General features: G+C 42.9%; 1 long non-coding RNA gene across 2 annotated transcripts in view; it reads left to right on the top strand.

Moving 5' to 3' along the window:
* Positions 1 to 560: 560 nt before the first annotated feature.
* LOC142656371 (uncharacterized) overlaps positions 561 to 23,519 on the top strand; it is a 34,504-nt gene continuing 11,545 nt past the window's right edge. For both annotated transcript variants that reach the window (XR_012849665.1, XR_012849666.1), the window contains exon 1: positions 561 to 618. This is a non-coding gene — a long non-coding RNA (uncharacterized LOC142656371). The remainder of the gene's footprint in view (positions 619 to 23,519) is intronic.

The following is a 23,519-nucleotide window of genomic DNA, read 5'->3' as shown; positions in this document are numbered from 1 at the left end:
CAAAAAAACGGACGGCTCGCGCGAAAAAGAAGCGACATGCCCTATCTTTGGCCGCTTACGTCTCTGACCTCCCATTGACATCAATGGAAGGCAGAGAAAGCATTTTTGGCTGCGTTTTTGCCCGCGGTGCTCAATGGCCGCGAGCGAAAAGCTCGGCAAACAGCTTGCAGGCAGATCAAAATCTGCCTCAAAATTCCAGACTGATTTTTGAGGCAGAGTTTTCTGCCTGCAAAAAACTCAGTGTGAACAGGACCAAAAAACATCTCCACCTCCCATTGAAATCAATAGGAGGCAATTTCGGGCATGTTTTCCCCTGGTATTTGCCGCGGCAAAAACTCAGTGTGAACATGCAGCTTCAAAAACGGCTGAAAATCAGAGGCACAGCTCCGTAGTTTTCAGCCGTTTTTGACTCGCGTGTGAACATAGCCTTATCTGATTTAGCATGGGTTTTAAAATGTGTTCAGCAATGAAAGGGTGTTTCTGATTAGAGCTCCGGCGAGCGGGGGTGGGGGCGTGGCCAACTAATTAAGAAGATATAAATACAGCTGCTCGGCACACTGCTCGTGTGGTTTTCGGCCAAGTGTGAGCAGAAGATGTGGAGGAGCCTTCCAGGATAATGTAAATAACGCCATGTTGGTTTGTGCCCCTCCATGTGCTGGCAGCGATCTGCACGTGATGCCCATTTCATTGCTCTGTTTGTATCTGTTGCTGTGTTTAATCTGCACCTGTAATTTATACGTTAGTGCTGATTACAATCTGTTTTTTAATGTTTTATAATTTTATATTCGCTCAGTTACACATTTAGTAGAGGAACTGCAATAGTAATAACTTTACATAAAGAGTTTGGTTCTCCTGTTGTGGTATAAATGCATATATTACCGAAAATCGTGGTAAAACCGCGTCGTTTGGCCGCGATGTTGCGGAAATCGCGGCAAAAAATTGCGTTTTTTTTTGGTGCAAATTGCACCAAACTGCCCATTTTTACAGTGATCTGTAAGCCTAGCCTAATGGTGAAACAAAACTCCTTCCCAACAGCCTGCTTCACCTCGATTTTGATGCAATTTGCGCCAAGACCGCGCCGTTTTTTGCTACAATATTGCGCGGTTTTGGAGCAAATTGCATTAAAGCATGTACGAAGAATCAATGTAGCCGGTGCGCTGAATTTATGAGCAAAAAACCAAGTTGCCGTTGGCAAAATAATAAGGGTATGTTCACACTGCCTATTTACGGATGTAATTAGAGCGTTTTTGCCCCGAATTACGTCCGAAAATAGCGCCTCAATAGCTCTGACAAACATCTGCCCATTGAAAGCAATGGGCAGATGTTTGTTCACACGAGGCGTAATTTACGCGCCGCTGTCAAATGATGGCGCGTAAATAGACGCCAGCGTCAAAGAAGTGACCTGTCCCTACTTTGGGCGTAATTGGAGCCGTTATTCATTGACTCCAATGAATAGCAGCGCCAATTACGTCCGTAATTGACGCGGAGTTGAAGCGCCTGCACATGCCGTTACGGCTGAAATTACGGGGATGTTTTCAGGCTGAAACATCCCCGTAATTTCAGCCGTTACGGACGCCCTCGTGTGAACATACCCTAAGGCTGGGTTCACACGACCTATATTCAGACGTAAACGAGGCGTATTATGCCTCGTTTTACATCTGAAAATAGGGCTACATTACGTCGGCAAACTGCCCATTCATTTGAATGGGTTTGCCGACGTACTGTGCAGAAAACCTGTCAATTACGCGTCGTCGTTTGACAGCTGTCAAACGACGATGCGTAAAAATACAGCCTCCTCAAAAAGAGCAGGACACTTCTTTCAGACGTAAATTGAGCCGTTCTTCATTGAACTCAATGAAGAGCAGCTCAAAATTTACGGCTGTCAGAGAAGCCTCGCAAAATGCGAGGAGGAGCAATTACGGCTGAAACGAGGCAGCTGTTTTCTCCAGGAAACAGTGTCATTTCAGACGTAAAAGCCTGCTACCGTGTGCACATACCCTGAGCCCTTGTTTCCCAGTTACCGAACGGATTATTATAATTATAAAGCGCAACTTTTCACTGTATTCAAGAACAAACTGGTATTAACCCCTTCCCGCCGCAGCCGTTTTCAGATTTTCGGTTTTTACTCCCCACTTTCCAAAACCCATAACGTCTTTATTTTTCCGTCGATATAGTGAGGGCTTGATTTTTGCGGGACAAGTTGTAGTTTTTTGTAGCCCCATTTATTATGCCATATAATGTACTAGGAAAGGGGAAAAAAATTATTTGTGGGGTAGAAAATGAAAAAAACAGCTATTCTCCATTGTTTTTGCGCTTCGTTTTTACAGAATTCACTGTGCCATTAAAACAACATGTTAGCTTTATTCTGTGGGACAACACGATTACGACAATGCCAAATATATATATATATATATATATATATATATATATATATATATATTGTTTTTTTCTATATTTAACTACTAAGTAAAAACCTAAGTGTAAAAAATAAAATTTATTGTCGCCAAATTCTGAAAGCCATAACTTTCTTTATTTTCCGTCGATTAAGTGGTATGGCTATGTTCACACGGCTCATTTTCGGCAGTTTTTCGGGCCATAAACGGCCGAAAAATCGGAAGCAGAACGCCTCCAAACCTGTGCCCATTGATTGCAACGGAAAAAACGGCGTTCTGTTCCGATGGGCCGTTTTTTAATGCGGCTGTTTTGAAAAACGACTGCGAATAAAGTATAGGACCCTTCTTGGGACGTTTTTGGAGCTGTTTTTCAAAGACTTGATTATATATTACATATCTTGAAAACCGCTCCAAAAACAGCCGTAAAAAACGCTGCGAAATTCGGGAGTGTCTTAGGCTATGTTCACACGCTTTTTTGCAATTCTGTTTGGAAGTTTGAGGACCATTTTCCTCTACCTGCACGCCGATTTTCGCGGCGTTTTTCGCCCGCGGCCATTGAGCATCGCTTGCATAAAGCGCTGCGAAACACGCTTTCTCTGCCTCCCATTGAAGTCAATGGGAAGTCAGAGGCGGAAAACGCCAGAAGATAGGGCATGTCGCTTCTTTCTCCTGCGAGCCGATTCTACTGCTCGCGGGAGAAAACCGCCCCCGCCTCCCATTGAAATCGACGGGAGGCATTTTCGGGCCGTTTTTGACTAGCTTTTTGGCGCGGTTTCCACGTAAAAAAACTAGTCAAAGAAACTCTGTCTGAACTTGGCCTAAACGTCTGAAAACCAGCAGCAGTTTTCCTTTGAAAACCACTCCGTATTTTCAGAAGTTTTTAGTCTAGTGTGAACATACCCTAAGGCCTCATGCCCACGACCGTAAAAACTCCCGTAATCACGGGCCCATAGACTTCTATTGGCCACAGGTACCATCCCGTATGCTTACGGGAAGGTGCCCGTGTCGTTGAAAAAATATAGAACATGTCCTATTTCAGGCCGTAATTACTGCACGGGTAGCCCATAGAAGTCTATGGGGCTCCCGTAATTACGGGTGACTACGTGTTTGTACCCGTAATTACGGAAGCGTTGGTAGGCGACGTCAGTACATAGTCACTATCCAGGCTGCTGAAAGAGTTAAACGATCGGCAGTAACTGTTTCAGCACCCTGGACAGTGACTACCGATCACAATATAGATAAAGCTGTAAAAAAAAAAAAAGTTCATACTTACCCCGAACTCCCTGCTTCTTGCTCCAGTCCGGCCTCCTGGGATGACGTTACAGCCCATGTGACCGCTGCAGCCAATCACAGGCTGCAGCGGTCACATGGACTGCCGGGTCATCCAGGGAGGTCGGACTGGATGTCAAGGGAGGGACGTGTCACCAAGGCAACGGCCGGGTAAGTATGAATTTCTTCTACTTTTACCTCGGAAAGGGCTGTCCCTTCTCTCTATCCTGCACTGATAGAGAGAAGGGGCTGCCGATTAGTGCAATTTTGCAGCCAAAAACGTGCCCGTAAATACGGGTGCAATACGGGTCGAATACATGTGACCAAGGACCCGTATTTACGCCAGTATTTACGGATGGACAAAAATACGGTCGTGTGCTTGAGGCCTAAGGGGTTATTTTTTGCAGGATAAGCTTTAGTTTTTAATTATGCCATTTTGGAGTACATGTGATGTTTTGATCACAATTAATTTCATTTTTTGTGGGAGGTTAGGTGACCGAAAAATAGTTTCTGGCGTTTACATTTTTATTTTTTTACGGTGTTCACCGTGCGGGTTAAATGATATATTGTAATAGTTCAGACTTTTACGGATGCGGAGATATCAATTATGTCTATTTTTTTACTGTGCTCCAGGGTGAAAAGGGGGGATTTTTTGACGATTTAATTTATTTTTAATTTATTTTTTTTACAAAAATGTTATTATACTAATTTTTACTTTTTTCTTTTTATTAGTCCCCCTAGGGGACTTAAGCAGCGATCTTAGACTGCTTGTAGATATACAGCAAAACTAATGTATAGCAGTATATAGCGATTCTGACAGGCTTAATAGCAGTGCAAAGATGGCGGAACTGGGGGCCTTCATTAGGCCCCCAGGCAGCCATAGCAACCATTGCCATCCTGCGATTGCATTGCGGGGGGCACGATGAGCCTCTTAGAGGGGGTCTCCCCCTCTGTCTAACGATTTAAATGCCGCGGTCGCTATTGACTGAGACATTTAACGAGTGGAATCCCGCTCGTTACTCTGAAGTGTTGGCTGTAACATACAGCCGACGCCCGCTTTGTATGGATACGTCAAATGTCAGGAAGGAGTTAAAAAAGGTCCATGCAACTAATGGTCCAAGCGATTGTGTACATGTTGTCAATTTAACAATGTGTCACGCTCATTGTAAAGTCTATATGATGTATCAAAGCCACACCAAGATGGGACATGTCACTTTTTTTTCATGTGTGTTTTTTTTCTGCTCGTGGCATAAATACGCCTCCACCTCCCATTGAATTTAAAGGGAGGCAATTTTGGGCGTCTTTTGCCGCGGTTTCCGCTGCAAAAAATGTGTCCTAAAACTCCATGTGAACAGGGCCTTAAAGTTTAACCCCTTCCCGCTCCTGGACGTACTATTAGGTTATGGTAGCTGTATCGTTCGCGCTCCATGACCTAATAGTACGTCTCGGGAGTAACGGCTGTTTCGGCCGTCCTCCCGACACATACAGGAGCTGTGACAGCTGCTGTCTCGTACAGCAGCTTTCGCAGCTACTACAGCGGGGACCGATCGCTGTGTCCCCGCTGATTAACCCCTTAAAAGCCGCGTTCAATAGGGATCGCAGATTTTTAGGCGTTAAGCTGCCATCGCCAGCCTGCTACAAGATAGCGAATGGCGATGGTGACCATGGCAACTGGACGCCTTACAATGGCGTACGGCTATGCCATGGACGGAAGCCTAGTGGGTCCTGACGAAGTCAGGACCCACTATGCTTGCTGTAAGTGAGTAGCTGACAGCTCTAATACACCACTACGCATGTGTATTAGAATAGCGATCAGGGCCTCCTGCCCTCAAGTCCCCTAGTGGGACAAAGTAATAAAGTAAAAAAAAGATGTGTAAAAATAAGAATAAGTTTTAAAAGTGATAAAAGTAAAAGTCCCCCTTTTCCCCTTCTCAGTCCTTTATTTTTAATAAAAATATATAAACAAACTATACATAATTAGTATCGCCACGTCCGTAACGGCCTGATCTACAAAATTATTTCGTTATTTATCCCGCGCGGCGAATGCCGTAAAATAAAATAATACACCATACCAGAATCACAATTGTTTGGTCACTTCACCTCCCAAAAAATGGAATAAAAAGAGATCAAAAAGTCGCATGTACCTAAAAATGGTACTGATCGAAACTACAGTTCGTTACGCAAAAAATAAGTTCTCGCACGACTTTCTTGATGGAAAAATAAAAAAGTTCTGGCTCTTAGAATAAGGTAACACAAAAAGTGAATGATTTTTTACAACATGTATTTTTATTGTGCAAACGCCATAAGACATAAAAAAACTAAACATCTGGTATCGCCATAATCGTATCGCCCCGCAGAATAAAGTCAATGTGTCATTTATAGCGCACGGTGAACGCTGTAAAAAAAAAAATAGAATAAAATGACAATAGTAGAATTGCTGTTTTTTAGTCACCACGCCACCTAAAAATAGAATAAAAACGGATCAAAAAGCCGCATGCACCCCAAGAAAACTACAATGAATTCCTCAAGGGGTCTAGTTTCCAAAATGGGGTCACTTTTGGGGGGTTTCCATTGTTTTGGCACCACAGGACCTCTTCAAACCGGACATGGTGCCTAATAAAAAGGAGGCCTCAAAATCCACTAGGTGCGCCTTTGCTTCGGAGGCCGGTGCTTCAGTCCATTACCACACTAGGGCCACATGTGGGATATTTCTCAAAACTGCAGAATCTGGCCAATACGTATGAAGTTGCTTTTCTCTGGTAAAACTTTTTGTTATAAAAAAAAATGGTATAAAAAGGATTTTCTGAGAAAAATAAATAAATGTCAATTTCACCTACTTTGCTCTAAATATCTGTGAAACACTTAAAGGGTTCATAAACTTTCTAAATGCTGCTGTGAATACTTTGAGGGGTCTAGTTTCTAAAATGGCATATTTGATAGGGGTGTCTAACATATAGGCCCCTCAAAGCAACTTCAGAACTGAACTGGAACCTAAAAAAATAAATAAATTAGGCAATACTTCTTTTCTTACATTATACTGATAATGAGCCTTGCCCACCCCGAGATGACCCCAGTTTTGATTGTTTGTATAAACGGAGACCCCTATTAGACCGTTTCAGTGCCCGGTTTTCCCAAGCATACACCCCAAGAAGTGTATTTCTATTGATGAGTCCTTGGTACATTTTAACCCCTATCCGCACCAGGACGTAACTGTCCGTCGTCGCGGGAGGTTACTTCTCGCACGAGGACGTACAGTTACTGAGTTTTTCCCGGTGCACACTGTCGGCGACAGTGTGCATCGGGAACCGGGAGGTCAGCTGTCGCCGACAGCTGACACTCCACTCTTGCCGACCAGTGGTCCTTTGCTGCTGGTTTCGGCGGATTAACCCCTTAAATTTCGGCGATCAGGTGCAATCGCCGAATTTTGGGGGTTTCTAACATATCGGCAGACCCCGGTCCGAAATCGCGGGGTTTGCCGATAGTTACTATGGCAAACGGAAGCCAAACAATGGCTTCCGGGTCTGACATGGACGGAAGCCCATCAGGACCAACCTTCGGCTGGTCCTGATAGGCTTCCTGTCAGAGTAACAGGAAGTCACTGTGTCGTTCCCGATGGCACACTGTCGGCGACAGTGTGCATCGGGAACTTGGAGATCAGCTGTCCCCGACAGCTGACACTCCAGTGTTGCCGATCAGCGGCTCATCGCCGCTGATTTCGGCAATTAACCTGTTACATGCGGGGCTCGATTGCGATCTCCGCATGTAGCGGGTTTGTTGCGAAACAGCAGCCCCCATGCAATCGTGGGGGCTTCTGATGCTTGTGATGGCACCCGGGGACCAGACAACGGCCCCCAAGTCTGCCATGTATGTCAGCCTATGGGGATCAGCCTCTGCTGATCCTCGTAGACCAACTGTCAGAGTGACTGGGACGTCACACTGACAGTTGGAATACATTACAGTACCTAGGTAGTGTGATGTATTCTAGCAGCGATAAGAGCTGCAGGTAAAAAAAAGAAAGTGTAAAAAGTAAAAAAAAGTTAATAAAAATGTTTTATAAAAGTGTAAAAATAAAAGGTTTTGTTTTCCTATAATAAGTCATTTATTATCGGGAAAAAATGAAAACGTTAAAAAAAAAAAGTACACATATTTGCTATCACCGTGTTCGTAACAACCCAAACTATAAAACTATAATGTTCATTTCTCCGCATGGTGAACGCCGCAAACAAAATAAACGGAGAAATGTCAGCATCGCTATTTTTTGGTCACCACCCCTCCCAAGATATACAATAAAAAGTGATCAAAAAGTCGCATTTACCCCAAAATGGTACCAATAAAAACTACAACCCGTCACGCAAAAAACAAGACCTCCCACAGCTTTTTTGATGAAAAAATAAAAAAGTTACGGCTCAGAATAGCGTGTCTCAGAAAATAAATTATTTTATAGAAACTTCATTTTATTGTGCAAACGCTGCAAAACATAAAAAACACTATACACATATGGTATCGGCGTAATCGTACCGACCGGCAGAATAAATTAAAACGTAATTTATTGCGCACGGTGAACGCTGTAATAAATAATTTAAAGCGCCAAAATCGCTGTTTTTTTGGTCACCTTAGCTCTAAAAAAGATCCTGAGGGGCCAAACTGCTCACTATACCCCTAGAAAAATCCCTTGAGGGGTGTAGATTCCAAAATAGGGTCACTTTTGGGGGGGATCCACTGTTTTGGTCCCGGGGCGTTACAAACCCGTGATGACACTGAAAACCAATCCAGCAAAATCTGCGCTCCAAAATCCAAAAGGCGCTTCTTGCCTCCTGAGCCCTGATGTGGGTACAAACATCAGTTTACGACCACATATGGGGTATTGCCGTAATCGGGAGAAATTGCTTTACAAATGTTGGGCGGCTTTTTCTCCTTTATTCCTTGTAAAAAATAAAAAATTCTATGTTTCCATAGAAAAATAGGTGATTTTCATCTTCACAGACTCCACTAAATTCTGCAAAAAAATGGGTCAAAATGCTAAATATACCCCTAGAAAAATGCCTTGAGGGGTGTAGTTTCCAAAATGGGGTCACTTTTTGGGGTTTTCGACTGTTTTGGTACCACAAGACCTCCTCAAACCTGACAAGGTGCCTAAAATATATTCCTAAAAAAAGGAGGCCCCAAAATCTACTAGGTGCTCCTTTGCTTCTGCGGCCTGTGTTTCAGTCCATTAGGACACTAGGGCCACATGTTGGATATTTCTAAAATCTGCAGAATCTGGGCAATAAATATTGAGTTGCGTTTCTCTGGTAAAACCTTCTGTTACAGATTTTTTTTTATTAGAAATTAATTTCGGCAAAAAAAATGAAATTTGTAAATTTCACCTCTACTTTGCCTTAATTCCTGTGAAACGCCTAAAGGGTTAAAATACTTTCTGAATGTGGTTTTGAATACCTTGAGGGGTGTAGTTTTCAAAATGGGGTGATTTATGGGCACTTTCTAATATATAAGGCCCTCAAAGCCACTTCAGAACTGAACTGGTCCATGAAAAAATGGCCTATTGAAATTTTATTGAAAATATGAGAAATTGCTGCTTAAGTTCTAAGTCTTGTAACGTCCTAGAAAAATAAAGGTACGTGAGAAAAAAATGATGCAAACATAAAGTAGACATATGGGGGATGCTAACTAGTAACTATTTTGTGTGGCATTACGATCAATTTTACAAGCAAATACATTTAAATTTAGAAAAATGCTAATTTTTGCAAATTTTTGCAAAGTTTTTCACAAATATTGAATTTATAGACCAAATTTTTTTACTAATATAAAATACAATATGTCACGAGAAAACAATCTCAGAATCGGTTGGATAGGTAAAAGCATTCCGCAGTTATTACCACATAAATTGACATGTCAGATTTGAAAAAATCATCTGTATCCACAAGGCCAAAACAGGTTGTGTCCTAAAGGGGTTAAAGGGAGGCTTCAATTCCGCGAGTACCTGCCGGGTAAGAGGGCAAGGTATGGAGTGAAGATGTATAAACTGTGGAGAGTGCATCAGGGTATACGTACAGATTTAGGATATATGAAGGGAAGGATACCAGTGTTCAGCCCCCAGAATGCCACCCTTAGGCCTCATCACACGACCGTAGCCATGTGCACGGCCGTGATTTTTGCGTTGGCCGGCTTTGGACTGTCAGCCGCGAGCTGCCCGCAAATCGCGGGACATGCACATGGCCGCGACCATTATTTTCAGTGAGCCTCGACCGCAGAAGACAGCCGTAATAAGACAGGTCCGTTCTTTCTGCGGTGCGTGCTCCCGGGCCATGCACGGTCCATAAAAACTACGGTCGTGTGCATGGCCCCATAGAAATTAATGGGGCCGCAATTCTCTCGTGTATTTTCGGGGGAATTGCGGCTGCAAAAGCACGTTCGTGTGCATGAGCCCTTACTGGGAGTTAATGCAAAAATTGTGTGGGATTTGGTGCAGCCACTTCTGGACCAGGGTTACCACCTCTACCTGGATAATTTTTATACCAGCATCCCACTCTTCAAGTGCCTCGCTTCCAGAAGTCCTGAGGCATGTGGCACTGCTAGAAGAAATACGAGAGGCCTCCCTAAGACTCTGCTTGGGCAAACAAGAAGGGGTGAGAGCAGGGCACATTCTAGCAGCAACATATTGTGTGTCAAGTACAAGACAAGAGAGATGTCACACCAGTACCCATGTACCTGTATGAGGTACCAGTACAGAGACCCCCAAACCAGACTGCATCCTGGACTACAATAGGTACATGGGAGGGATGGACTTGTCCGATCAAGTCCTGAAACCCTACAGCGCCATGCGGTGTGGTATAAAAAGCTGGCTGTACACATCATACCGCTGGCATTGTACAATGCGTACGTGCTACGTCGATGTGCAGGCCAGAGGGGTACATTCCTGGAATTTCAAGAGGTGGTTATCAAGAAACTAATTTTAGGGACCAAGAATTTTGTTTGAATTCCCAGCCCAATTCAAATAAGTTATGTGAAAAAACTATGGGGTCAAAATGGTCACAACACCAATAAATGAATTCCTTGAGGGGTGTAGTTTCCAAAATGGGGTCACTTCTTATGGGTTTCCATTGCTTTGATACCTCTGGGGCTCTGCAAATACGACATGGCACCCGAAAACCAATCCAGCAAAATCTGCACTCCAAAGAACACACAGCGCTCCTTCCCTTTTGAGCCGTCCCATGGGCCCAAACGTCAGTTTATCGCCACAAATGGGGTATTGCTGCATTCCGGAGAAATTGGGCAACAAAATTGGGTATTTTGTTCCCTGTGAAAATAAGACATTTTGATGAAAAATGACATCATATTGGAAAAAATTTCATTTTTAATTTCACAGCCCAATTCAAACACGCGCTGTGTAAAAACTGTGGGGTCAAAATGGTAACAACCATAAATGAATTCCTTGAGGGGTGTAGTTTCCGAAATGGGGTCACTTTTTTGGCACCTGAACAGCTCTTCAAACCTGGCATGCTGCATAAAATATATTCTAATAAAAAAGAGGCCTCAAAATGCACTAGGTGCTTCTTTGCTTCTGGGGCTTGTGTTTTAGTCCAGGAGCGCACTAGATCCACATGTAGGACATTTCTAAAAACTGCAGAATCTGGGCAATACATATTTAGTAGTGGTGGTTTCTCTTGGCTCAAATACCCACAAAATATCTCTCAGACCGGAGCAGGCAAAACTAAATTGGGTATGATCCAACAAATACCCTAAATAGCATATATAAAGTACAGTGAAGTTTACCGCTCAGACGGCACTGGTAACAGTCCAATATCATTCAGTATAGACACTCTCTCCCAGAAAAATGCAGTGGACAGTCCGCATTCCAATGAGGGTGTGGATGGTAATTCTTATCCTTGTAGTTCCACCAAGCTCCTTATCGTCTCCCTCCACATTCAAAGAACTCCTGGTAGGAAAAGGATCTTATGTCTCTAATAGATGGAAAAAGGAAGACACATAGTGCAACACCCTCTGCAAAAAGATTGCTCCACGCCAAGTTTAATCCATACTCACAGAAGTAACAAGAAATAAAAGCATCAAGGTAAGTAAAAATCGTTAAAATTTCTAGGCGGCACGCCAAAAACTCTCGCCCGACCCTGGGTTTTTGGCGTGCCGCCTAGAAATTTTAACGATTTTTACTTACCTTGATGCTTTTATTTCTTGTTACTTCTGTGAGTATGGATTAAACTTGGCGTGGAGCAATCTTTTTGCAGAGGGTGTTGCACTGTGTCTTCCTTTTTCCATCTATTAGAGACATAAGATCCTTTTCCTACCAGGAGTTCTTTGAATGTGGAGGGAGACGATAAGGAGCTTGGTGGAACTACAAGGATAAGAATTACCATCCACACCCTCATTGGATTGCGGACTGTCCACTGCATTTTTCTGGGAGAGAGTGTCTATACTGAATGATATTGGACTGTTACCAGTGCCGTCTGAGCGGTAAACTTCACTGTACTTTACATATTTAGTAGTGTTTCTCTGGTAAAACCTTCTGTGTTACAGAAAAAAATTGAATACAATTGAAATTCAGCAAGAAAAGTTAAATTTGCAAATTTCACCTACTTTTCTATAATTACTGTGAAATGCCTGAAGGGTTAAATAAACTTTCTAAATGCTGTTTTGAATACTTTGAGGCGTCTAGTTTTCAAAATGGGGTGTTTTATAGGGTTTCTAATACATAGGCCCCTCAAAGCCACTCGGAACCGAACAGGTACCTTAACCCCATAGTGACCAACAATACGCCTTTTCACGTGAGCCTAGTCATAAGTCCTGCATGGGTCACCCGTGCAGGCTGGAGCGGGGGCTCAGCTGTCTGATGACAGCTGGACTCCTGCTCCAACACCCGCGATCGAAGTTTACTTCGATCGCGGCCGATTAACCCGTTAAACGCTGCAGTCAATAGCGACCGCGGCATTTAACTTGTTTACAGAGGGAGTAAGCTCCCTCTGTCACCCATCGGCGGCCCACAAATGCAATCGCGGTCTCCGATGGGGTGTCATGGCAGCCGGGGGCTTTATAAAAGCCCCCAGGTCTGCTCTGAATATATGCCTGTTAGGACGTGCCGGAGGCACGTCCTAATAGATTGCCTGTCAGATTTACACTGACGGGCAATAATGCTCAGGTATACGAAGTATACCAAAGCATTACAGCAGCGATCTCAAGATCGCACAGTGAAGTCCCCTAGTGGGACTAATGAAATAAACTAAATAAAACCACTTATGATAGAAAAAATGGATTTAGTTTTTTACTGTAATTTTTATTAATCTTTATTTCACATTTATTATTTGTGTAAAAAATAAAATATAAGTACACATATATGGTATCGCCGCGACCATGATGACTCCATTAATAAAGTTAATACGTCATTTAAACCGCAAGGTGAACACTGTTAAAAAAAAAAAAACTCAAAAAACAATGGCGAAATTTCAATTTTTTTCAATTGCCCCCCAAAAAAGTCATAATAAAAATGAATCAATAAATCCCATGCACCCCAAAACGGTGCCAATCAAAACTACGTCTCGTCCCGCAGAAAACAAGCCCAAAAAATCACTACATTGATGGAAAAATAAAAAAGTGACAGCTTTTGGAAAGCAACAATGCAAAAACAAATCATTTTAGTTCAAAAGTGTTTTTATTGTGCAAAAGTCGTAAAACATAAAAAACCTCTACATATGTGCTATCGCCGTAATCATACCGACCCATAGAATAAAGGTAACATGTTATTTACGCCGCACAGTGAACGGCGTCAATTTAAAAACGCATAGAACCATGGTGGAATTTCAGGCTTTTTTTATAATCCCCCCCCCCCCAAAAAGATACTAAAAGTTAATAAAAATTTTCTATGTACCCTAAAATGGTGCTATTAAAGAGTACAACTAATCCCGCAAAAGTCCTCATACAGCTATGTAGACGAAAAAATAAAAAAGTTATAGCTCTTTGAATGCGACTATAGAAAAACAAATAAAATCGCTTGGTCATTAGGGCCTAAAATGGGCTGGTCACTAAGGGGTTAGAAAGCTTTTGATTTTTTTTTAAATATGAGAAATTGCTGTTTAGATTCTAAGCCTTGTAACGTCCAAGAAAAATAAAATAATGTTCAAAAAAACGATGCCAATCTAAAGTAGACATATGGTAAATGTGAACTAGTAACTATTTTGGGTGGTATAACCATCTGTTTTACAAGCAGATGCATTTAAATTCTGAAAAAGGCTATTTTTTTTATAAATTTCCTCTAAATTTTGCAATTTTTCACCTATAAATACTGAATATATCGTCCAAATTTTACCACTAACATAAAGCCCAATGTGTCACGAGAAAACAGTCTCAGAATCGCTTGGATAGGTTTAAGCATTCCGACGTTATTACCACAAAGTGAAATATGTCAGATTTGAAAAATGGGCTCTGAGCCTTAAAATAATAAAGTATTTTTAAATAAACCTTTTTTAAAACAATACACCCGTTTTTACAATAAACCATAAAATAAGTCTCAATACATAAAATATTCACACATTGGGTATTGTCGCGACCGTAATAACCGTCACAATAAATTTATAGCATCATTTATAATATGTAAACTGAAAATATAAAAACTGCTTGCCTTCACTTATTAACCCCTTAGCGCACCAGGACGCACCGGTACGTCCTGCATTGAAGTGCTTTAAGCCACAGGGACGTACCGGTGCGTCCTGGCTAAAAACTGTCACCCAGTCAAAGGACAAGGTGACAGAACTGTGCCGTCAACTGCGATCGCTGTGATTGGTCAGTCAAAGCAGACTGACCAATCACAGCTCTATGACGTGTGTATATGATGACGCTGGCTCAGAAGCTGAGCCAGCTGTCCGACACCCCTCTGCAACGGCCAGGACCGGAGCTAGGCTCCGATCCGGCCGATTAACCCCTTCGATGCATCGATAAACGTGATCGATGCATCGAAGTGGCTTGTAGCCTGTCGGCATCCACGATGGTTGCCACAGGCGCGGGTCTCAGCTATTGGTCACAGCTGACATCGTGCCCTAACGGCGAGGACCGGAGCAAGGCTCCGATTCGGCTGATTAACCCCTTAGATGCAGCTATCGCTGCATCTAAGTGATTAGATCGTACCCTATGGTTGCTAATAACGATCATCGGCACCCGCGAGTGTTCCGATGGTTGCTATAGCAACCATAGCCTAACAATCGCTTCCTAGTACGGAAGCCTATTAGGCCCCGCTGGGAGGCGAAGCCTAATAGGCTTGCTGTCAGTGAATAGCTGACAGCTCTAATACACTGCACTATGTAGGTAGTGCAGTGTATTAGAATAGCGATCAGGGCTTCATGCCTTCAAGTTCCCTAGTGGGACACAAAAAAAAAGTTAAAACAAGTTGATAAAAATGTAGTAAAAAAAAATGTTTCATGTTAAAAAAACACTATAACAGCCCTTTTTTCTATAATAAGTCTTTTATTATAGGAAAAACATAAAAAAAGTACACATGTGGTATCCCCGCATCCGTAACGACACAAACTATAAAAATATCACGCTATTTTACCCGTACGGTGAACACAGTAAAAAAATTGAATAAAAAACTATTCCAGGATCGCTGTTTGTTAGTCACTACCCCTTGCAAAACAGAATAAAAAAAGGGATCTAAAAGTTGCATTTACCCCAAAATTATACCATTAAAAAACGCAGCCCGTCCCGCAAAAAACAAGCCCTCTCACAGCTTTTTTGACGGAAAAAGAAAAAAGTTATGGCGCTCAGAATATGGTGACACCAAAAATAAATGATTTGAAACAAGTGATTTTATTGTGCAGACGCTGCAAAACATAAACTATATATATATATATATATATATATGGTATCGCCGTAATCGTACCGACCCGCAGAATAACGTAAAATTGTCATTCATAGCGCATGGCGAACGCCGTAAAAAAAATAATAAAAAACATGAGAATTGCAGGTTTTTGGTCACCTGGCTTGCCAAAAAAATGAAATATGAAGTGATCAAAAAATCGCATGTACCCCAAAATGCTGCCAATGAGATCTACAGATTGTTTCGCAACAAATAAGCCCTCACACAGCTCCGGTGGAGAAAAAATAGACGTTTTGGCTCTCAGAATATGGCGATGCAAAGTGTCCAAAAGCGGATAAGATCGGGCGCCGTTTGTCAGTGTGACACCGGCCACACATCTGTGGATAATTATTTATTTACCGCATTATTATACCCTCTTATTATACCCCTGATGTTCTCCGCACAGATTACATATTCCCCCACATCATAAACTGAAATACCAGCAAAACCCCTAACAGAACAACTAGCGAGCAAAATCCACGCTCAAAGCCAAATGGGGCTCCCTCCCTTCTGAGCCCTACAGCGTGCCCAAGCAGCAGTGTACGTCCACATATATGGCATCGCCATACCCGGGAGAACCCGCTTAACAGTTTGAGGTATTTGTCTTCAGTGGCACAAACTGGGCGCAAAATATTGTGCACTAAAATGGCACATACCAGTGGAAATTTGCAATTTTCACTTTGCACCATGCACTGAGCATTAATTTCTAATATAAAAAAAAAAAAACCTGTGTGGTCAAAATGCTAACTACGCCTGTTAATAAAATGCCTTCAGGGGTGCAGTTTCCAAAATGGGGGTCACTACTTGGGGGTTTGTTGTACTATTTGACCCCAGAGCCCTGCCGTTGTGGGCTAATGCTGCGAAAATCACCAAAATAGGTTTCACATGCACCTTTCACTCCTAAGCCCTGTCATATGTCCAGGCAAATGATAAATGCCTTGAGGGGTGTAGTTTACAAAATGGTGTCACTTCTCATGGTTTTACACACTACTCTGGTACTTAAGAACGATCTGCAAATGCGACATGGCGCCCATACACCAGTCCAGCAAAATCTGTGCTCTAAAAGCCACATGGCACGTCTTCCATTTTGAGCTCTGCCATGTGCCCAAACAGCAGTTTAGGGCCACACATTGGGTATTGCCGTACTCGGGAGAAAAAAACACATAATTTGTTACCCAATTTCTCCCATTACCCCTTGTGGGGAAAAAAATTGGGTGCAAAACAACATATTTTTGGGAATTTTTTTTTTTTTCATTTTCACTGCCTGATTCTAATACAATCTATGAAACACCTGTGGGATCAAAATGCTCAGTACACCCCTAGATGATTACCCTGAAGGGTAAAGTTTCCAAAATGGAGTCACTTCTCAGGGGTTTCTACTGTACGGGTACCTCAGGGGCTCTGCAAATGCGACATGGCGCACAAAAAACAATCAACCAAAATCTACATGCCAAGTAGCACTCCTGCCATTCTGAGCCCTGCCGTGGGTCCAAACAGCAGTTTATTACCACATATGGGGTATTGCCGTAATCGGGAGACATTGCTTTACAAATGTTGGGGTGCTTTTTCTCCTTTAATCCTTGTAAAATCTAAAACAGCGTATGTTTTTTCAGAAAAAAAGTAGATTTTCATTTTCACAGACCAGTTCCAATAAATTTAGCAAAAAACCTATGGGCTAAAAATGCTAACTATACCCCTAGAAAAATTCCTTGAGGGGTGTAGTTTCCAAGATGGGGTCACTTTTGGGGGGTTTCCACTGTTTTGGCACCCAAGACCTCTTCAAACCTGACATGGTGCCTAAAATATATTCTAATAAAATAGAGGTTCCAAAATCCACTAGGTGCTCCTTTGCTTCTGAGGCCGGTGTTTCGGTCTTTTACCGCACTAGGACCACATGTGGGATATTTCTAAAAATTGCAGAATCTGGGCAATAAATATTGAGTTGCATTTCTCTGGTAAAACCTGTGTTACAGAGAAAACTATTACAAATGAATTTCGTAAAAAAAAATTGAAATTTTTAAATTACACCTCTACTTTGCTATATTTCTTGTGAAATGCCTAAAGGGTTCAAATAATTTATGAATGCTGTTTTGAATACTTTGAGGTGTGCAGTTTTTAAAATGGGGTTTTTTACAATTAAATCTTGAATTTAAAGACAAAATTTTTTCCAGTATCATAAAGTACAACATGTCACGAGAAAACAATCTCAGAATCGCTTAGATAGGCAAAAGCATTCTGGAGTTACCACATAAAGTAACACATATCAGATGTGCAAAAATCGGCTGTGTCCACAAGGCCAAAATAGTCTTAGACCTTAAGGGGTTAATGTGAAGCACGTGGTGTTATGAATTTTATACTTCCATGTGCCTCATTAATAGTAATTAACCCCATCATGTACCTCACACATTAACCCAATGTGTTGTCCATTGACTAAGGGGTTAATTACTATTAATGTGAGGCACATGGAGGTTCAAAATTATCCAAACCATGTGCCTCAAGTCAAACTGGAAAATGTTTTTTTTTTTTTTTTATTGTTGGCCAAGTTTTGTTATAGTGAATCGCAATACTACACAATGTATCAGTATCGAAGTCCAAATTCTGGTATCGTGACAACCCTAATGTTTTGTGTACTGTCTTCAATTGTATCTATGTCCTTAGGAAGATGCAACTAAAAGCGCAGGTGAAGCAAGGGAACCATTCATTCCCTTCCTCCTCATTCGGCACTTTCTGGTGGCACAGGCGGTGCGATGACGTTCTCGCCGCCTGACATCGTTCCGCCGGAGCAGGCCTGATCACAAAAGACCAGGCGTGCATCACCAAAAAATTTATTGCTGTGCCCTGCCAGCTTTAGTAACTCCTAGTGCTTGAATGCCTATGTGACCGTTTTTTTTACGTTCATTGGCCTAAAGTAGGCCAATGAACTGAGGTAACCTGGGACCGTGATTTCAATGAACCAATGACCGCTAAGAGCTGCTTTGTTTGCTGTCACAGACCCAGGAAGGCAAGTTTGATAATGGTTTTGCTTTCTTACTTAACCCTTTCCCGACATTTGCCGTATGGGTTCGCCATGGAAAGCCGTGACTTCCTGCCAATTGCCATATCCATACGCCAAATGTTTGGCACCGGCTCAGAAGCTGAGCCTGTGCCATCATCGCCGGATCTCAGCGGTATCTTACAGCTGACATCCGGCTGTAATGGTGGTGACTGAAATTAGCTTCGATCCCCGCCATTAACTCCTGAAGTGCAGCGCTCAAACACAAGCGATCCACTTAAGGTGTTTGCAGCTCATCGGATCCCCAGCAATGAAAACCGGATAATACTAATACTGGCCTCCCGGTCTGCCTAGCACGGAAGCTGGTCAGGACCCGCCTGGCGACGGAGCCTGATCAGCTTCTGTAGCCACCGGCAAGATGGCGCCGGCTCAAGAGCTGATATGGCGTCATCAGTGGTGCAAGTCAGCTGTATGTTACAGCTGACATACACCTGTGACGGCAGAAACCGGAGCTAGCTCTGATCCCTGCCAAATCGAAAGTGATAGCTGCATCTAAGCAGTTGCCAACAGTTCGCCAGCCCTGACAGGCAATCAGGACTGGCGACTGCTTCTATGGCAACAGGAGACACAATGGCCTCCTGCTCTGCCATTACAGAAACGAGTAGGCCCTGCCGGGAGGCGAAGCCTAATCGGCTCGCTGTCAGTGAATAACTGACATATCTAATACATTGTAACAACCAAATATGCAACTCGGCTCTCTACTCACTTAAATATCTCAACAAGGAGATGAACAACCGGAGCAGGTAAAAAAGAGGTGAAATCCTCAACACCACAAAAAAACAGACAAAATGATAGTTTTTTTTTACCGCTCAGACAGTTGTAGATGTAAAGTCTGAAGTGTCCATCAAGGGTTTGACCTTCCCCCAGCTAGCATGCAGAAAAAACGATCCAACTTTCCACTGGTGTGTATCTTGCTGGTACTTGTGGTTCCACACAGAAATGAAACTGCAGAAATGCAATTGCTTGCTGTGTATATCCTCGTACTTGATGTTCTAAATCTCCAACAAGGGAGAAAAAGGAGATAGTGCACTACCTTTTGGAAACTACAAATTCCACGAGTTTATTCCATACTTACAAAAATAGATATAGATAAAAACATAAGATAACACGCCAAATAATGCAACCCGACCCTGGGTTTCGCCCTTCTGGCTTCCTCTGGGGCATATGGGCGTGTACCATACATGTGTTTAAATAGCGGTCAGTCTTCTTAACATAAAACAGTTTTAAATTGCTTATGTATATAAAAACAGCCAATTTTAAAAACAACCATGAGAAAATGACATGAAAAATAAAATCATTCACACAATAAGTGTAGTTTATGACTAAATTTAATAAAAAAACATTTTTTGTTGTTGAACTGCGCTGCAGCATAATGAGATCTAATTGCATGACTCGTCTATGCTACTTAACTAAAAGCTGTGTGAATAAGTTTTAATCTCTCCAAGACTTATACAAAAAACATACATAGAAGTACAACCAATACGATGCACTTTCCATGATGATCCCCACATTCCTTCCACCTATATGAATAACTATATAATAATAATAATCTTTATTTATATAGCGCCAACATATTACGCAGCACTTTACAATTTAGAGGAAACATGAAACAAACAATATCAGACATTACATAGTGACAAAGTTCATTTACAATTCATACCTGGGGAGTGAGGACCCTGCTCGCAAGAGCTTACAATCTATGAGGACATAAGGGAGACACAAAGTGTAATAGTGTTTGTTCTGTACAATGGTCCGGCCATTTTTATACACATGCGGTGGGAACATAAAGCTGCATGAGCCGGTCACCAGCCAGTATCTGTGTATGACGGACATGAAGAGGAGTGTGAGGGAATCTTATTCTGATGACTAATCTAAATGGAGGGCCATGGAAGGGAGTCAGATTAGGGAATGTTATAGGCCTGTCTAAATAGATGTGTTTTCAGGGCACGTTTAAAACTGTGGATAGTGGGAATTAATCTGATTGTCTGGGGTAGCACATTCCAGAGGATGGGTGCAGCACGAGAGAAATTCTGGAGACGGTAGTGGGAGGTTCGGATTATGGAGGATTTTAATCTAAGGTCGCTGGCAGAACGTAGAGCCCGAGTAGGGTGGTAGATGGAGATGTAAGGAGGTGCAGCACTGTGGAGAGCTTTGTGGGTGAGAGTAATAAGTTAGAATTTTATTCGGAAGGGGATGGGCAACCAGTGCAGTGACTGGCACAGATTAGAGGCGTTGGTGTAGCGGTTGGTCATAAAGATGAGCCTGGCTGCTGCATTGAGGATAGATTGGAGAGGGGAGAGTTTAGTGAGGGGAAGACCGACTAGTAATGAGTTACAGTAGTCAAGACGAGAGTGAATAAGAGCAACAATGAGAGTTTTGGCAGTTTCCTCTGTAAGAAAAGAGCGGATTCTGGAGATGTTTTTGGGGTGAAAATGACAGGAGCGTGAAAGTGATTGTATGTGAGGAGTAAAGGAAAGATCTGAGTCAAAAATAACCCCGAGACAGCGGGCGTGCTGCTTAGGAGTTATGATAGTGCCACACACAGAGATGGAGACATCAGGTTTAGAGAGGTTAGTAGATGGTGGGAACACAAGGAGCTCCGTTTTAGAAAGATTCAGTTTCAGATAGAGAGAGGACATGATGTTAGAGACAGCGGACAGACAATCACTGGTGTTTTGTATTAGAGCAGGGGTGATGTCACGGGAAGAGGTATATAATTGGGTGTCATCAGCGTAGAAATGGTACTGGAAGCCAAATCTGCTGATGGTTTGTCCAATAGGAGCTGTGTAGAGAGAAAAGAGGAGCGGACCTAGGACTGATCCCTGAGGAATCCCGATATCAAGGGGAAGAGGAGAAGTGGAACCAGCAAACGACACACTGAATGAGCGGTCAGAGAGATAGGAGGAAAACCAAGAGAGCCGCGTCCTTGAGGCCAATAGAGTGGAGCATGTTAAGTAGGAGTTTGTGGTCAACAGTGTCAAAGGCTGCAGAGAGGTCCAAAAGAATCAGGAGAGGATTTACCGTCCGATTTAGCCGCCAAGAGATCATTTGAGACTTTAGTAAGGGCAGTTTCTGTGGAGTGTAGAGTGCGGAAACCAGATTGTAAGGGGTCAAGAATGGAGTTAGCAGAGAGATAGCGGATAAGGCGAGAGTAGACCAAGCGTTCCAGGAGTTTGGAGATGAAGGGCAGATTAGAGACTGGTCGGTAGTTAGCAGCGCTGGATGGGTCAAGTGTTGGTTTTTTCAATAATGGGTTTATAATGGCATGTTTAAAAGCGGAGGGAAAGATACCAGAGGAAAGAGAGAGGTTAAATATTTTAGTGAGGTGACTAGTGACAGCTGGGGAGAGGGACTTGAGGAGGTGTGAGGGGACAGGATCACTAGGGCAGGTAGTAGGACGAGAAGAAGAGAGGAGCCTCGAGACTTCTTCTTCAGTTATTGGGTCAAATGCTGAGAGTGAAGAAGAGTGAGTGCGTGGGGGAAGGGGATCGATGTTACTAGGGGACTGGGAGATAATATCATGCCGGATGTTGTCAATTTTAACTTTAAAATAATTGGCCAGGTCTTCAGCACTGAGATCTGTGATTGGCGTCTGCACTTTAGGACTAAGGAGGGAGTGAAAAGTATCAAAGAGGCGTTTTGGATTATTAGATAGTGTGGAGATGAGAGAAGTGAAGTAGACTTGTTTGGCGCGGTGAAGGGCAGAGTTGTAAGTTTTGAGCATAAATTTGTAATGGAGGAATTCTGCATCCAAATGCGATTTTCTCCACAGTCGTTCGGCACATCTCAAGCACCGCTGAAGAAAGCGGGATTGAGGCGTGTGCCAGGGTTGTCGTCGTCTTTGTCGGGTTGTTCGGAGTGTAGTGGGGGCTGCTTCATCCAATGCATTTTTGAGAGTGTTATTATAAAGTTTGGCAGCCAGATTGGGACAGGAGAGGGAAGAGATAGGGGACAATGAGGACTGTAGACTGTCTATGAGTTTCACAGTGTTAATGGCATGTAGATTTCTGTATGTCTGATACGTAGGGATGACCTGAGGAGGCCGAGAATATTTGATAGTAAAGGAGAGAAGGTTGTGGTCAGAAAGCGGGAGAGGAGAGTTAATAAAGTCAGAAACTGAGCAGAGCCGGAAGACCAGGTCAAGTGAATGCCCGCCTTCATGTGTATGAGAGTTAGTAAGTTGTGACAGACCGAGGGACGAAGTTAAAGATAGAAACTGGGAGGCAGATGAGGAGATTGGGTTATCAATGGGGATGTTGAAGTCACCCATGATGAGAGTGAGTGTTTCAGAGGATAGAAATTGTGGAAGCCAGGCAGCAAAATGATCCAGGAATTGGCAGGGTGAGCCCGGTGGGCGGTAGACAACTGCCACTCGGAGGGGAAAAGGGTAAAAGTTTGAGGGTGTGGACTTCAAAAGAGGGAAATGTGAGTGAGGGGACCGGGGGAATGACCTGGAAAGTGCAGTGTGGGGAAAGAAGTATACCTACTCCTGCACCCTGCCTGTTCTCAGTTCTGGGGGCATGAGAGAACTGGAGACCACCATAAGATAGAGCAGCAGGGGAAGCAGTGTCAGACAGGTGTAGCCATGTTTCTGTAAGAGCCAGAAGGTTGAGAGAGTTAGGGTATGTTCACACGGCCAAATTTCAGACGTATACGAGGCGTATTATGCCTCGTTTTACGTCTGAAAATATGGCTACAATACGTCGGCAAACATCTGCCCATTCATTTGAATGGGTTTGCCGACGTACTGTGCAGACGACCTGTTATTTACGAGTCGTCGTTTGACAGCTGTCAAACGACGACCCGTAAATTTACTGCCTCGGCAAAGAAGTGCAGGGCACTTCTTTGCCACGTAATTTGAGCCGTTCTTCATTGAAATCAATGAAGCACGGCTCAAGGTTTACGAGCGTCTCAGATGCCTCGTAAATTACGAGGAGGAGCTTTTACG

The sequence above is a fragment of the Rhinoderma darwinii genome, chromosome 6, assembly GCF_050947455.1.
Source record: "Rhinoderma darwinii isolate aRhiDar2 chromosome 6, aRhiDar2.hap1, whole genome shotgun sequence".
Lineage (NCBI taxonomy): Eukaryota > Metazoa > Chordata > Amphibia > Anura > Rhinodermatidae > Rhinoderma > Rhinoderma darwinii.
This window is presented reverse-complemented; position numbering and strand designations above follow the sequence as displayed.